Below are 14,342 nucleotides of genomic sequence, written 5' to 3'. Positions count from 1 at the left end.
TGGTCTCAAACTCCTGACCTCGTGATCCACCCGCCTCGGCCTTCCAAAGTGTTGGGATTACACGCATGAGCTACAATACCCGGATCATAGGTCTTTTTTTTTTTTTTTAATCAATCTTATTTTTTTGCCTCCCAATGACACAAGTTATACTTTGCTCACATAAACATACTCTCATATTTTTCTTAAATCTTTTTGGTCTATCTCTTCTCCCTAACCCAGCCACTATATTCCATTTCTCTTTTCTTTTTCTTCCTAAAAGGAACCAAACTCTTGAAACTGGTGTGTATTTGCCCCATCTCTGTTTTATAATTTCACTTTATTTGTATGTATCCAGTACATACTTTTGTTCTTAAGTTTATATAAGTAACAACATATCCTTTCGCTTTTTTTTTTTTTGAAACAAGTGTCTCACTCTGTTACCCAGGCTGGAGTGCAGTGGCGCAATCTCAGCTCACTGCAACCTCGGTCTCCTGGGTTCAAGAAATTCTCCTGCCTCAGCCTCCTGAGTAGCTGGGATTGACAGGCATGTGCCACCATGCTTTTTTTTTTTTTTTTTTTTTTGAGACAGAATCTTGCTCTGTCAGCCAGGCTGGAGTGCAGTGGCATGATCTCGGCTCACTGCAACCTCTGCCTCCTGGGTTCAACTGATTCTCCTGCCTCAGCCTCCTGAGTAGCTGGGACTACAGGTGCATGCCACCACATCTGGCTGATTTTTGTATTTTTAGTAGAGATGAGGTTTCACCATGTTGGCCAGGCTAGTCTTGAACTCTTGACCTCAAGTGATCCACCTGCCTTGGCCTCCACTGTGCCCGGCCCCTTTTGCTATTTACTCACCCCCAACATTTTCTTTCTTTTTTTCTTTTTCTTTCTTTTTTTTTTTGAGGTGGAGTCTTACTCTGTCGCCCAGGCTGGAGTACAGTGGTGCAATCTCGGCTCACTGCAACTTCTGCCTTCTGGGTTCAAGGGATTCTCCTGCCTTAGCCTCCCAAGTAGCTGGGATTACAGACATGCACCACCAAGCCCAGTTAATTTTTGTATGTTTAGTAGAGAAAGGGTTAAGCCATGTTGACCAGGCTGGTCTCAAACGCCTGACCTCAAGTGATCCACCCGCCTTGACCTCCCAAAGTGCTGGGATTACAGGTCTGAGCCACCAGGCCCAGCCCATTTTTTTTTCTTTTTTCTTTTTTGAGGCAGAGTCTCACTCTGTTGCCTAGGCTGGAGTACAGAGGTGTGATCTTAGCTCACTGCAACCTCCATCTCCTGGGTTCAGGCGATTCTCATGCCTCAATTCTAGTAGCTGGGATTACAGACGTGCACTACCATAACTGACCAATTTTTGTGTTTTTCATAGAGATGGGGTTTTGCCATGCAGGCCAGGCTAGTTTCAAATTCCTGGTCTCATATGATCTAAAGGCCTCTGCCTCCCAAAATGCTGGGATTACAGACATGAGCCACGATGTCTGGGTATAACATTGTTTTAATAATTCACATTGATACATATAGATCTGGTTCATTCATTTAACTGTTATGTAGTACACCACAGTATTATATAACTATTTATGTGCTGTTTATTCATTCTACTACTGACAGGAATTTAGACTATTTCCAATTTTCTGCTATTACATATAATGTTTCAAGCACACATGCAAGATACCTCTTTATGGGTTTTAAGTTATGCAATTTCATCTTTACTTCATCTCTTCTAGTTGAGAACTGCTCTCCTGGGTAGTTGTGCTAAATGGTACTTCTACAAACAATGTGTGAGAGTTCCTTTTACTTCATCCTCACCAACATCTGGGATTTCATAAGATTTTTCTTTTCACCTTGCACTTTTGGCAAATAATAAGGCTTTTTTTACAAATCTGATGGGTACAAAATGGTAACACTGATTTCACTTGTAAGTTCTTGATTATAAATGAATGGGAATCTTTTCACATGTTTACTGGCTATATGGGTTTCCTATTTTGAGAACTACCTATTTTTCAATTCATCTGTCCTTATATTTTGTAAAGTTTTCAGTTATACGAGCTACAAATTTTCTAATATTTTAAACTTTGTTTCTTTTGCATTACACAAGTTTTAAATTTTGGTCAAGTTTATCAGTATTTTCCTTTGCAGTTTATACTTTTTACTTTGTTTGGTGTTAGGAATATTCTCTCATTTTTATCCTAAAAGAATTTGGAAGATTTGCTTTTCATATTTAGGATTATAATTCACCTAGAAATAAATTTTGTGTCTAATGTTAGATGGATCTAATTTTTTAAACAGTTAACTGTGTAAACACAATTTATTAAATATTCTACTCTTTCCCTACCGATCTGAAACACTACGTCAGATATTTACAGTTTCCATAAACACATATATGGCTTGTTTCTAGACTCTGCTTCATTAATCTGCCTGTCCCTGCACTTGAAGCCATGTGGTATAACTGTTACAGTTTTATAGGAAGTAGGACAATTCCTGCTTTATTTTTCTTTAAAATTCTATTGGTTTCTCTTAGTCACTTATTCTTCCATATAAATCTTAATAATACTACACCCTACTGGAATTTTATTTTATGTTTTTTGAGACAGGGTCTCATTCTGTTGCCCAGGCTGGAGTACAGTGGTGAGAGCACAGTTCACTGCAGCCTCGACTTCTGGGCTCAAGCGATTCTCCCATCTGAGCCTCTTGAGTAGCTGGGACTATAGTCACACACCTCCACACCTGGCTAATTTTTTTGTCCTTTTTTTTTTTTTTTTGAGACAGAGTCTCACTCTGTTGCCCAGGCTGGAGTACAGTGGCCGGATCTCTGCTCACTGCAAGCTCCGCCTCCCGGGTTTGCGTCATTCTCCTGCCTCAGCTTCCCGAGTAGCTGGGACTACAGGCACCCGCCACCTCGCCCGGCTAGTTTTTTGTATTTTTTAGTAGAGATGGGGTTTCACCGGGTTAGCCAGGATGGTCTCGATCTCCTGACCTCGTGATCCACCCATCTCGGCCTCCCAAAGTGCTGGGATTACAGGCTTGAGCCACCGCACCTGGCCTTTTTTGTCTTTTTTAGCAATGAGGTTTCACCACGTTGGTCAGAACTCCCAGGCTCAAGCAATCCTCCTACCTTGGCCTCCCAATGTCCTGGAAATACCGGCATACCCACTGTACCTGGCCCCCAATTGGAATTTTAATTAAAACTACATTTATAGATTGATTTGGGGAGAACTGACATTTTATAAAATTGCGTCTTCTCCATAAGGATAATGCATTTCATTAAATTTTCTCTTAGATATTTCAATAAGGTTTTATAATATCTTAGAGACCTCAGAAATCATTTATTCCCGAGCACCTCATTTTCAATCCAAACTCTTGATCTCATTATACTTGTTAAAGCCCAGCTAAGATATCACATACTAGTACAAATATTTCTCTGATTTTTGAGGCTCATTTGGATGCTCCTCCTCCTATGATCTTGGATTTATTTATTCATTCTTTGTTTAATATGACCAAAAGTTGTGCTGGGCATGGAGGGTACACTGGTGAATAAAATGACAATCCCTTTATGGAGCTTTCATTCTAATAGGAGAGACAGAACAATAAACACTCATAATTCAAGGTGATACATGCTATTATAGGGGAATTACACTGTGCTATGGGAATACAGAAGAGAAATACCTAACTCAGACTTGGGGGATGGCTGGATGGGGGGAGAAGGGTGTCAAACACTGCTTCTCAAGGAAGTAACATGTAGACTGAAACCTGTAAGAAGAACAGAAGTTAGCAAACACAATAGTGACTAAAAACCATAGTACTGATATCCTCGTCTCTTGATTTTATTGAAAAAGCTCTCATTGTTTAACTGTGAAATCATCTACTTTTTGTTTCCTTTTTTAGAGACAGGGGTCTCACTCTGTTGCCCAGGCTGGAGTACAGTGGCTCAATTACTGCTCACTGCAGCCTCCAACTCCTGGGGCTCAGACTATCCTCCTGCCTTAGCCTCCCAAGTAGTTGGGATTACAGGCGTGAGCCCCTCTGCCCAGTTCATTTATTTTTTGGATATGTTTCCCCTCTTGGCTTCTTTGACATCATGTTTGGTGTCTCATATTGCCTTGTAATTATCATTACTTGCTCACTAGTTCTTTCTTTCTTAAATGCTAGTATTCCTCAATGGCTTTATCCTTCTCTTTCCTGTTTCAATCTAAATAATATTCCTAAAGAGTTTTCCCACTTCTATAGTTTCAAATATGGATTTACGTACTGAAGAGTCCCAACATTCTTACTTTCAGCTCCCACATTATAGATTTTCATACCTAAATTTCTAACTATATACTAGATATGTCTGCCTATATGTTCCATAGAATCCTCAAGCTTCGGACATGTTAACATTGATACATGGTGTATACTGCCAACTAATCAGCAATAGTAGATCTACTTCCATATTCAGTTGACAGTACCACCATTCATACCTGCTAGAAAACTCAGAGTCACTACTCTGAATGTACACTGGAGAGTACGCCCTTCTTGGGAGACAGTTTATAATATGGCAGTCACTGTACCTTAAAGTTGCTTCAAGGGCTGAATAATCACAGAAAATTTCACACCAGGTGTGGAGAGTAGTTGTTCTTTTTATTTATTTGAGATGGGGCCTTGCTTTGTCACTGCTGGAGTGCAGTGGTACAATCATGGCTCAATACAGCCTTGATCTCCTGGGCTCAAGCCTTCCTCCCATCTCAGCCTCCTTAGCAGCTGGGACTACAAGCACACACCACACCTGGCTAATTTCTTTTTTTCTTTTTTTTTTTTTTGGTAGAGATCAGGTCTCACTATGTTGTTCAGCCTAATCTCAAACTCCTGATCTCAAGTGACCCTCCAGCTTTGGTCTCCCAAAATGCTGGGATTACAGGTGTAAGTCACCATGGCAGGTGTTGTTTTTAATGTGTTAACTTGCTAGGCTACCAGCTGCCATTTGTTTAATCAAACACTAATCTAGGTGTTGCTATGAAGGTATTTTGTAGATGTAATTAAAATCCATAATCCATTGACTTTAAGTAAAAGAGATTATCCTGAATAATGTTGATGGGCCTAATTCAGTTAGGTGAAAGGTCTTAAAAGTAGGGCTGAAGCTTCCCTGAGAGCAAGAAATTCCACCTATAGACAACTGCTTCAGCCCGTGCCTGAATTTCACCTGCCCTTCCTGCCAGCCTGCCCCAAAAATTTCAGACTTGCCTATCTAGCTCCTACAATTGCATAAACCCCCCTCTCTCTCTATACTTCCTACTGGTTCTGTTTCCCTAGCTGAACCTTGACTGATATGCCAGGCTTATAGTTTATTTGCAAAAACAATTCCTTCAAAAATCTAGTAAAGCTCTGGTCTATTTTTTTCCAATCAGTTCCATGTACCAGTAACTACACCCAAAGTTTTTTTTTTTTCTGGACATGGTTCTTAAACCTATTTTTTCAGCTTAATCCTTCCTCTCCATCCCACATTAGACCATCACCATCTCTTACCTGAACTAGTGATTGAAAAGCCTCCTAACTGGCTTCTCAGATTAGTTTTTTCTCCTCTATCTATTCTCCACACTGCTGCCAGAGGTCTCTTTCTGGAAAACAAATATGATCATGTCACTATCCTTCTTAAAAACCTTTGAAGTCTCCCTATCTAAAGGACAGAGAGAAGTTTTTTCTATTTCACTGATTGGTTTTTATCTTTTATTTCTTTCTATTCTCTTTCGCATTTAATTTTCTGTGATTTTTCTAACTTGTTGAGAATGAATGTTCATGTCACTGATGCTTTTTTTCTTTTATAATAGGCATTTAAAGTTTTAAATTCTCTCTAAGCATTGCTTTAGCTGATCATACCAGTTCTATATGTATTGTATTCATTATCCTTCAGTTCAAAATTTTCTTCATGATTTCTTTAAACAAGGGGTTATTTAGAAAATATTTCTTTATTTTTTAATAGAGATGGGGGTCTCACTATGTTGCCCAGGCTGGTCTCAAACTCCTAGGCTCAAGTGATCCTCCCACCTTGGCCTCCCAAAGTGCTAGGATTACAGGCGTGAGCTACCACACCCGGCCTAGAAATTATTTCTTAATAATTTTCAAAGCTGGACTTCAAGTTCTAGTAGGAACATAACAGCCATTTAGTTCCAAATTTTCCCATCTTTCTCCGAGAACCGGTACAGAGCAACAAAGACAATGTTAAAAACAAAAAATACCATACGTCTTTAGTGAAACTAGGGGATAATAAAAACCTAAAAATGCCAAATTATAAGTAAATATGACCCAAAGTACTTCAGAGTAAAATGAAGCCACATCTGAGCATGGGAGAAAGACAAGAAGTATAAAGGAATCTGGTAGGGGAATAGCACATCTTTACTCCCAGAAAGAAAAGAACCTATCTCAAGTGGGAACTACAATGTTTAGAACTGAGATTAAATGGGGGATTCTCAGAAGGAGGTAAGGAAAGGAGGTGTAGAAAGTGGCAGAACAATAAGTGGTTTGGAAGTGACAGATCTCAGAAAGGACCACTCTTTTATAAGTGAGGCAAGCTCTTTTGTAATTTCTTCTTTTGAAGTAGTTTCAAACTCACAAAGTTATAAGAATAGTACAAAGAACTTCTGTATATCGATCACAAATTCTTTAATTGTTAACATTTGAGGCAGGCAATTTAAAGGGTAGGAGGTGTATCCCTTGGTAGCAGAAATAGGACCCGGAAAACTCATGGCTGGTAGTTCACATTACTTAAACCCCTTAAGTTACTGAGAGGCAGAGGAGATGTGGCTGTATTTTGAAGAAAGAATCCATCAGAACAATGGAGCAGAGAGCCCTTGAATACAGAAACCTGGAAAACTATCTTGCTCCGAAGGTGTTCCTAACGTTCCTAAGACCCTTAAGTCCCTTCTAACAGACGGTTTGGGAAACTCATCTCATGCCAATATAAGCAACAAAAAAGTGGTTAAGTATCTATACAAAAATACCATAGAAAAAAATGTAAAAAGGCACTGCGACATCTCTGACAAAGAAACCTCAACAAACAATATCATCACAAAGCAGAGAAAAATTAAAACCCTACTTGTTACTCGCATTGAAAAATTCCTAATGCAGTTATGAAGAAAAAGTTCAGAGCAGAAATTTAGGAACTCAAGGAGGAGCTATCCAGTCAACGGGAGTTGCAGTGAAACAAGCATGGCAGAACTCAAAAGAGAAATGGAAGAAAAAGAATTTTAAGAATTAAAAAAATTTAAGAACTAAAATGCAATGAGCACATGGTAAAAATATACAACACGAAAGGCACAGTAAGAAGCATGTAGGATAAAAATTTTTTAAAAGTAAATAAAATGATAGACATAAAACTGACCCAAAATGGTCAATTAAGAAAACATCTAATAATTTTATCAGATGTCACTTAATAAAATAATTTCTAAATTATTTGGTATTTGGAAGAAATACTTTCAGCAATCACACACAAAAAAGCACATCCCTTCTAAGAAAAATAAAATCAAGCTGGCATCATACTTCTCTATTGAACATTCAATGCCAGAAGACAGTGGAAAAATACCTACAAGGTACTCAAGGAAAAAGTGTGAGCCAAAAATTCCACATCTAGCCAAACAGTCCTTCAGGAATAAGGCTACAGATAACTCAGCCCTTATTCATATGAGCATTTTTTGAAGCAGCAACTTGAGGACAAACTGAAACCAACAAATGACCAGAAAAATTTCAGCAAAAGGACTGGCAGTGAGCAACAATACATTTAATTGCAGATTTAAGATTGAAAACAAATGGAATGGAACTGTTACATGGTCTAAGAATGTAGGAATTCAAATGAATGAATATATACAAATGAATGTCAAGAGTAGAAAATATAAAAAGTAGAATAAGCTCAATGACTGCACCTCATGTGCAATAGATAGGAGTCAAAGTTGAAAGTCAATCAGTAAAACCTTAAGCAACAAGAAAGAATAAAATTATAAAGGGCAATAAAAGAATACTATATTGGCTAAAAGTAGTAGAAAGAAGGGAAGAGAATAAAGCTAATGTAACTTACTCAATTAAGGGAAAGAAAAGACTGCTTTAAAACAGAGGAAGACGAGTATCATATGAAAGTGTAAGTATAAAGATAACCACTGGGGGGAAAATCTTCCTAATATGAGGACTACTATTTAAAAAGCACAGAAAACACACCACTCAAAGTTTCAAAATATATACAAACATAAAAAATGGCATAAAATAATTTTACAAAACCACAACCAATGGTTGTGTCTTGATAGGAGGATATGTCCTTTCTATCTATATCTGGCTTAATTCATCCACTAAACAGAAAAAAAAGCTTTAAACTGACCCACAAAGCAAACCATTCTATGTTGTCATAAGATATACCTGAAAAAAAAAAAATTAAAGGATAGGATAAAGTTCACAAAAGCATGAAGTGCAATCCTTTTATTAGATAATGTAGAATTTTGGTCAAAAAGTACAAAAAGTCACTCATCATATAAAGGTTATAATTCATAACAAAGAAAATAGATATGAATATATATGCTTCTAAATATACAGTAGCAACATTCAGAAAATGAAATTATAGGAGATAGAAGAAATAGAAAGATATTAATAATAGGAAATTTATTTCTCCTAGTCTGAGAGAACAAAAAACAAAACTAAGTAAGGAAATAAATGACATAAGCAACATAAACTGGTAGCTCTGATGGATATTTCACCCTAATCTAATATATGAATATACCTTATTTTCAAATAGCCATAGAACTATCACAAAAATTGACCATATATTGGGCTACAAAAAATACCTCTACAAACTCTAAAAGGAAAAATACAAACCACATTTTTTAACAATACAATGAAACTAGAAAATTCACAACAAATCCAGAAAACAAAACGATTTCATTCTGAAAATTTGAAAAGTCTCTCAAACAATATTTCAAGCACAGGGGAAATACAAAAGAAATTTGTGGACTTTCTAGAATATAATATAATACCTATTTCTAGTTTCTAGAATAAAAATACTACATAGCAGCCTTGTAATACAGCTAAAACAGTGATCACCAGAAAAATAATTGTTTTAAATATTTCCACCAATAAAACGAAAGTACATGTTACTAATCTAGCTTAAAAAGACAGAAAAATAACTTTAAGAATAATTCCCATTGTTGGCTGGGCACGGTGGCTCATGCCTGTAATCCCAGCACTTTGGGAGGCTGAGGTGGGTGGATTGTGAGGTCAGGAGATCGAGACCATCCTGGCTAACGTGGTGAAACCCCATCTCTACTAAAAATACAAAAAATTAGCTGGGTGTGGTGGCGGGCGCCTGTAGTCCCAGCTACTCAGGAGGCTGAAGCAGGAGAATGGTGTGAACCTGGGAGGTGGAGCTTGCAGTGAGCCGAGATTGCGCCACTGCACTCCAGTCTGGGCGACAGAGCCAGACTCCGTCTCAAAGGAAAAAAAGAAAAAAAAAGAATAATTCCCATTGTCGGAAAGGCCTTACTTTCCTCAACATCAGTATTGTGTCCTGATCACTGACCAGAGAACTGAGCCTCCAGAATCCCCAGGAAGCTGCTCTATCCTTAAAGAACAGTAAGACGGTTGTAACTTGCTCTGCCTGTAAACACACTTCAGGAAGGAAGGGGAAGTTGGCAGATACATTTTCAAATGATCTGCAACACAATTCTCGAGAGTTTTCTAGTGAGCTTAATGTTAATAAAAATTGTTTTCAGGCCAGGTGCGTTGGCTCACGCCTGTAATTCCAGCACTTCGGGAGGCTGAGGCAGGCAGATCACCTGAGGTCAGGAGTTTGAGACCAGCCTGACCAACATGGTGAGACCCCATCTCTACTAAAAATACAAAAAAATTAGCCGGGCATCATGGCGCGCACCTGTAATCCCAGTTACTTGGGAGGCTGAGGCCGGACAATCGCTTGAACTGGGGAGGCGGAGGTTGCAGTGAGCTGAGATTGAGCCACTACACTCCGACCTGGACACCAGAGCAAAACTCAAAAAAAAAAAAAAAAAAAATGGTTTCAATAAATTTGGGTACCTTACTTCTCTAGAAAGAGTTCATCAAGATTTTATTTCATTGATCCAAGAATTTAAGTTGAAGTACTAAATATACACCTGAGCTAGAATAATAGAAAAGATTCTCTATTATAGGTTTCAGTAATTCATTAACTGGGAAGAATATGTTACCAAAAAAGAAATCAGGCCATAGGAAAAAAGGCTAAGGATAAAAGTATTTAATTAAACAATCAGATAGCATTCATTAACTATATTTTGTTCTTAATCAGAAAGCACTCAATACATTTTGTTTTCTAAAATACATATTTATTTTTGTATTCTAAAATAAATATTTATGATTCCATAACCTTTTAAAATTTTTTGATAAAAAGTAATAGATGTTTATTGTTGAAAGCTTGAAAAAGATGGAGAAAAACAAATACCACCCAATTTCACTACCTGAAAAAAAAAAGTGAAAAGAACAAAGCATAGATATGCAAAATAATAAACTGAGAAAACCACAGATATACACAGAATTTCAAAAACTAATAGAAACTGGCCGGGCACGGTGGCACATGCTTGTAATCCCAGCACTTTGGGAAGTCAAGGCAGGCAGATCTCTTGAGCCTAGGAGTTCGAGACCAGCCTGGGCAACATGGTAAAATCCTGTCTCTACAAAAAAATACAAAAATTAGCCAGGTGTGGTGACATGTGTCTGTAGTCCCAGCTGCTCAGGAGGCTGTAGTGGGAAGGTCACTTGACCCTGGGGGGCAGAGGTTGCAGTGAGTCAAGATTACACTACTGCACTCCAGCCTGGGTGACACAGCAAGACCCTGTCTCAAAAAAAAAATAATAATAATAATAACAACAATAGAAACTACTTTGTAAAACTCTGTATAATTAAATTACATATGAATAAAATAAATAATTTTCCAGTAAAATGTGAGCTACCAAAAGTGAACCTAAACACCCTGAAGAGACTTTTTTTTTTAATTAAAAAAAAATTTTATGGGTACATAGTAGGTGTATATATCTATGGGTTACATGAGCTTTTGATACAGGCATATAATGCATAATAGTCAGATCAGCGTAAATGGGGTATCCATTACCTCAAGCATTTATCCTTTCTTTGTGTTACAATCCAATTATACTTTTAGTCATTTTTAAATGTATGATAAATTATTAGACTGATTTTCACAAAATAAATGAGGGAAGTTTTAAAACAGCTACCTAGCAAACCAAACCAAACGAAACAAAAAACACCAGGTTACAAGGTTTTATAGGGGAATTCTACGAAATCATAAAAGAGCTGATAATATCAATACTATTTTAAAACTGTTATACATTTTAGAAAATGGAAAACTTCTGAATTTTTTAGGAAATAATACCAAAACTTGACAAAGACTGTACAAAATGGGAAGGCTGCAGATTAATCAGACTTTTGCATTTTAATTTATAAAAGTAAAGTGTTAGCAAACAGAATCCAGCATCAATTAAAAGACTCTAGGACTGCTGGTTTGGTTCAATGTTTGTTAAAAAGAAGAGAAATATCACATCTTCAGCTCCATAGATGCTGAAAAGGCATCGGACAAAATTTACACATACTCTTGATAAACATACTTAATAAAACAAGAAACAGATATTCCTTAATATGACAATATATACAAACATACAATACTTAATGCTTCTAGAGCAAGAAAGAAAAAGGATGCACATTAATCACTACTATTTAATCCTACCTTGTCTGATTAGTCTATATAATGTGGTAAAAAAAATTAGAGGTATAAAAATCCAAAGGAAGAGGTAAACTTATCACTAGTTGCAGGTGATGATTATAACCTAGAAACCCCAATAAAATCACCTGAAAAAATACCACAAACAATAATGGACTTCAATAACACAGAAAGAGAGAAAGTATACAGAAAGCAAAAGCCTGAATACATATAAGCAATAACAAGTTAGTATCTATAAACCCATTTAATAGCAACAAAAAGGAGAAAATATCCTGGAATAACAAGAAATGGCCTGGGTGTGGTGGCTCATGCCTGTAATCCCAGCACTCTGGGAGGCTGAGGTGGGTGGATCACCTGAGGTCAGGAGTTTTGAGACCAGCCTGACCAACATGGTGAAACTCCATCTCTACTAAAAATACAAAATTAGCTGAGTGTGGTGGTGCATGCTGTAATCACAGCTGCTTGGGAGGCTGAGGCATGAGAATTGCTTGAACCCGGGAGGCAGAGGTTGCTGTGAGCCGGTATCACTCCATTGTACTCCAGAGCGAAACTCGGTCTCAAAAAAAAAGAAAGAAAGAAAAGAAAAAAAGAAATGTGAAAAATTTATGTGAAGAAAGCTGTAAGATCTCTTGAAGAAAACAAAAGTAACCTTGAACAAATAGAAAGACATAGTATATTCTCTGACAGAAAAGATAACATCTTAAAGATGCCAATTTGTCCTAACTTAATTTATAAATCTAATAGGATCTCAATAAAAGTAACAATCTGTCCTCTCCCACTCACTGGATCTAAACAAGGAATTTCTAAAGCTTATACATAAGAATGGCCTGGAAAACCCTGAAAAGAGAAAATGGGACTAGTCCTATCAGATATTAAAAGTCATAAAAGAAATGACTGACCAATACATATGTATGTGTGTACACACCAACATACAAACTTCTGCACAGCAAAAAAAAAAAAAAAAAACTCCACCATACCAAAAGTCAAAAGACAAATAGCAACCTAGGTAAAATATCTGCAACTCATGACAGATGAAGGGCTAACTTCCTTAATTTATAAAGCTTTATCAGTAAATGAGAAGACCAAAAATCCAATAGAAAAAAAAGGGCAAAAGATATAAACTAACAGTTCATTAAAAAAGAAACACAAGTGGCCCTTATATTTGTGAAAAGGTAGTCAAATACAAATTAAGAGGACACAGAAAACTATTTCTTGCAAATTGATTGATGAAAATCTAAGAGTTTGACAATTCTAGTGGCAAAGATATAAGGTAACTGGTACTCTCATTCATTGATGAAAAATATTTACAATCTCTATGGAGTGCAATCTGGTAATAATGATATAAATTACAAATATTAATACATTTGCCCTTAACTCATCAGTCTAACCTCCAGGAATTTATCTTACAGACATATCTTAATATACATAAAATAATGTGAAATAGAAAATAGTTAAAAATAACTCTAGTATACATCTAAAGAAAACTAGTTAAATATATCCCCTCCTCAATCACATATTACACAATGGTAGGTGCAGCTGAAAAAGTGAGGAAACTATGCCCTGATCTGGATGGATCCAGGGATCCTTGGAGGAATGTCTAATTTCAGGTACTGGGCAAGAAATATAAGATGAGAAAGGAATATCCTGCTGTGTCTGAAAGCAAGAAAGCTTTCAAACATTTACGAATTATCAACAGGACATGAAGCTTTTCCACAGAAAAATTCCATGCAAATTTTAATGCAAATCCTAATGCAAAAAGAGTAACAGAAAATTTACCAGTTCGTAATCCCTAGTGAAATAAATAATTTGGGTCACAATGATCAGTGAACAGAACATTAGCAATTCAAAAGTTAATTAAGAAATTTACAATGGAAGATCTCTGCATCTACTGATTAATCTCTGAACCTAGAGACTGATTTTTGCATCACTAAAATTGGGACCACTAGATACTGTGTTTCCTAATATGACACAACACAAAGCACTTACAAGCATTTTGAACCAGAATGGAATGAAACTTCTAAGCTTTTATTTTCAGAAAATATAGGGGATAGAGGAACAAGGTAATAACACAAGAAAACAAAAAGACAAAATCAGATTTGAACATATTCTACAGAACAAGTGACCAAGTTTTTGTAAAACATCAATGGCATAAAGAAACAAGAAAACAAGGAAGGAAGTGGGACTACTAGATCGAAAAAGGCATAATAATCAAATGTGATGTGTGGATCTTGTTTTGCTTCTGATTAGAACCAGCTAACTAGAAAAAGGCATATTTCAGACAATCAGGGAAATCTGATTATGGACAGATATTAGAGGGTACAAATAAATGCTTGTTTATAATTTTCCTACATATAATAATGACATTGCTGCTATAAGAAAATATCCATAGTTTTAGAGGTACACATTGAAGTAGTAGGGACAAAATAACATGCCGTCTGGGATTTGATTTAAAAACACTACCGTAGAGGAAGAAATGTACTCGGATTACGCAAAGGTAGAAAAATTCTGACAATCTGAGTAATGGCTACCTATGTGGTAGTTCATCATACTGTTCTCTCTGCTTTTATATAAGTTTGAAAATATTTTGTAAGAAAACACCTAAAAACAAGAATGCAATTAGCATCACATTAAGACC

General features: G+C 36.6%; 1 protein-coding gene across 2 annotated transcripts in view; it reads right to left on the bottom strand.

The window, feature by feature from the left end:
• AGO3 (argonaute 3, RISC catalytic component) overlaps positions 1-14,342 on the bottom strand; it is a 125,143-nt gene that overhangs the window by 67,273 nt on the left and 43,528 nt on the right. The gene's annotated exons all lie outside the window — the stretch shown is intronic.

The sequence above is a fragment of the Theropithecus gelada genome, chromosome 1, assembly GCF_003255815.1.
Source record: "Theropithecus gelada isolate Dixy chromosome 1, Tgel_1.0, whole genome shotgun sequence".
In the NCBI taxonomy this organism is placed as follows: domain Eukaryota; kingdom Metazoa; phylum Chordata; class Mammalia; order Primates; family Cercopithecidae; genus Theropithecus; species Theropithecus gelada.
Note: the sequence above shows the minus strand (reverse complement) of the source record. Positions and strands in the feature narration are given on the sequence as shown.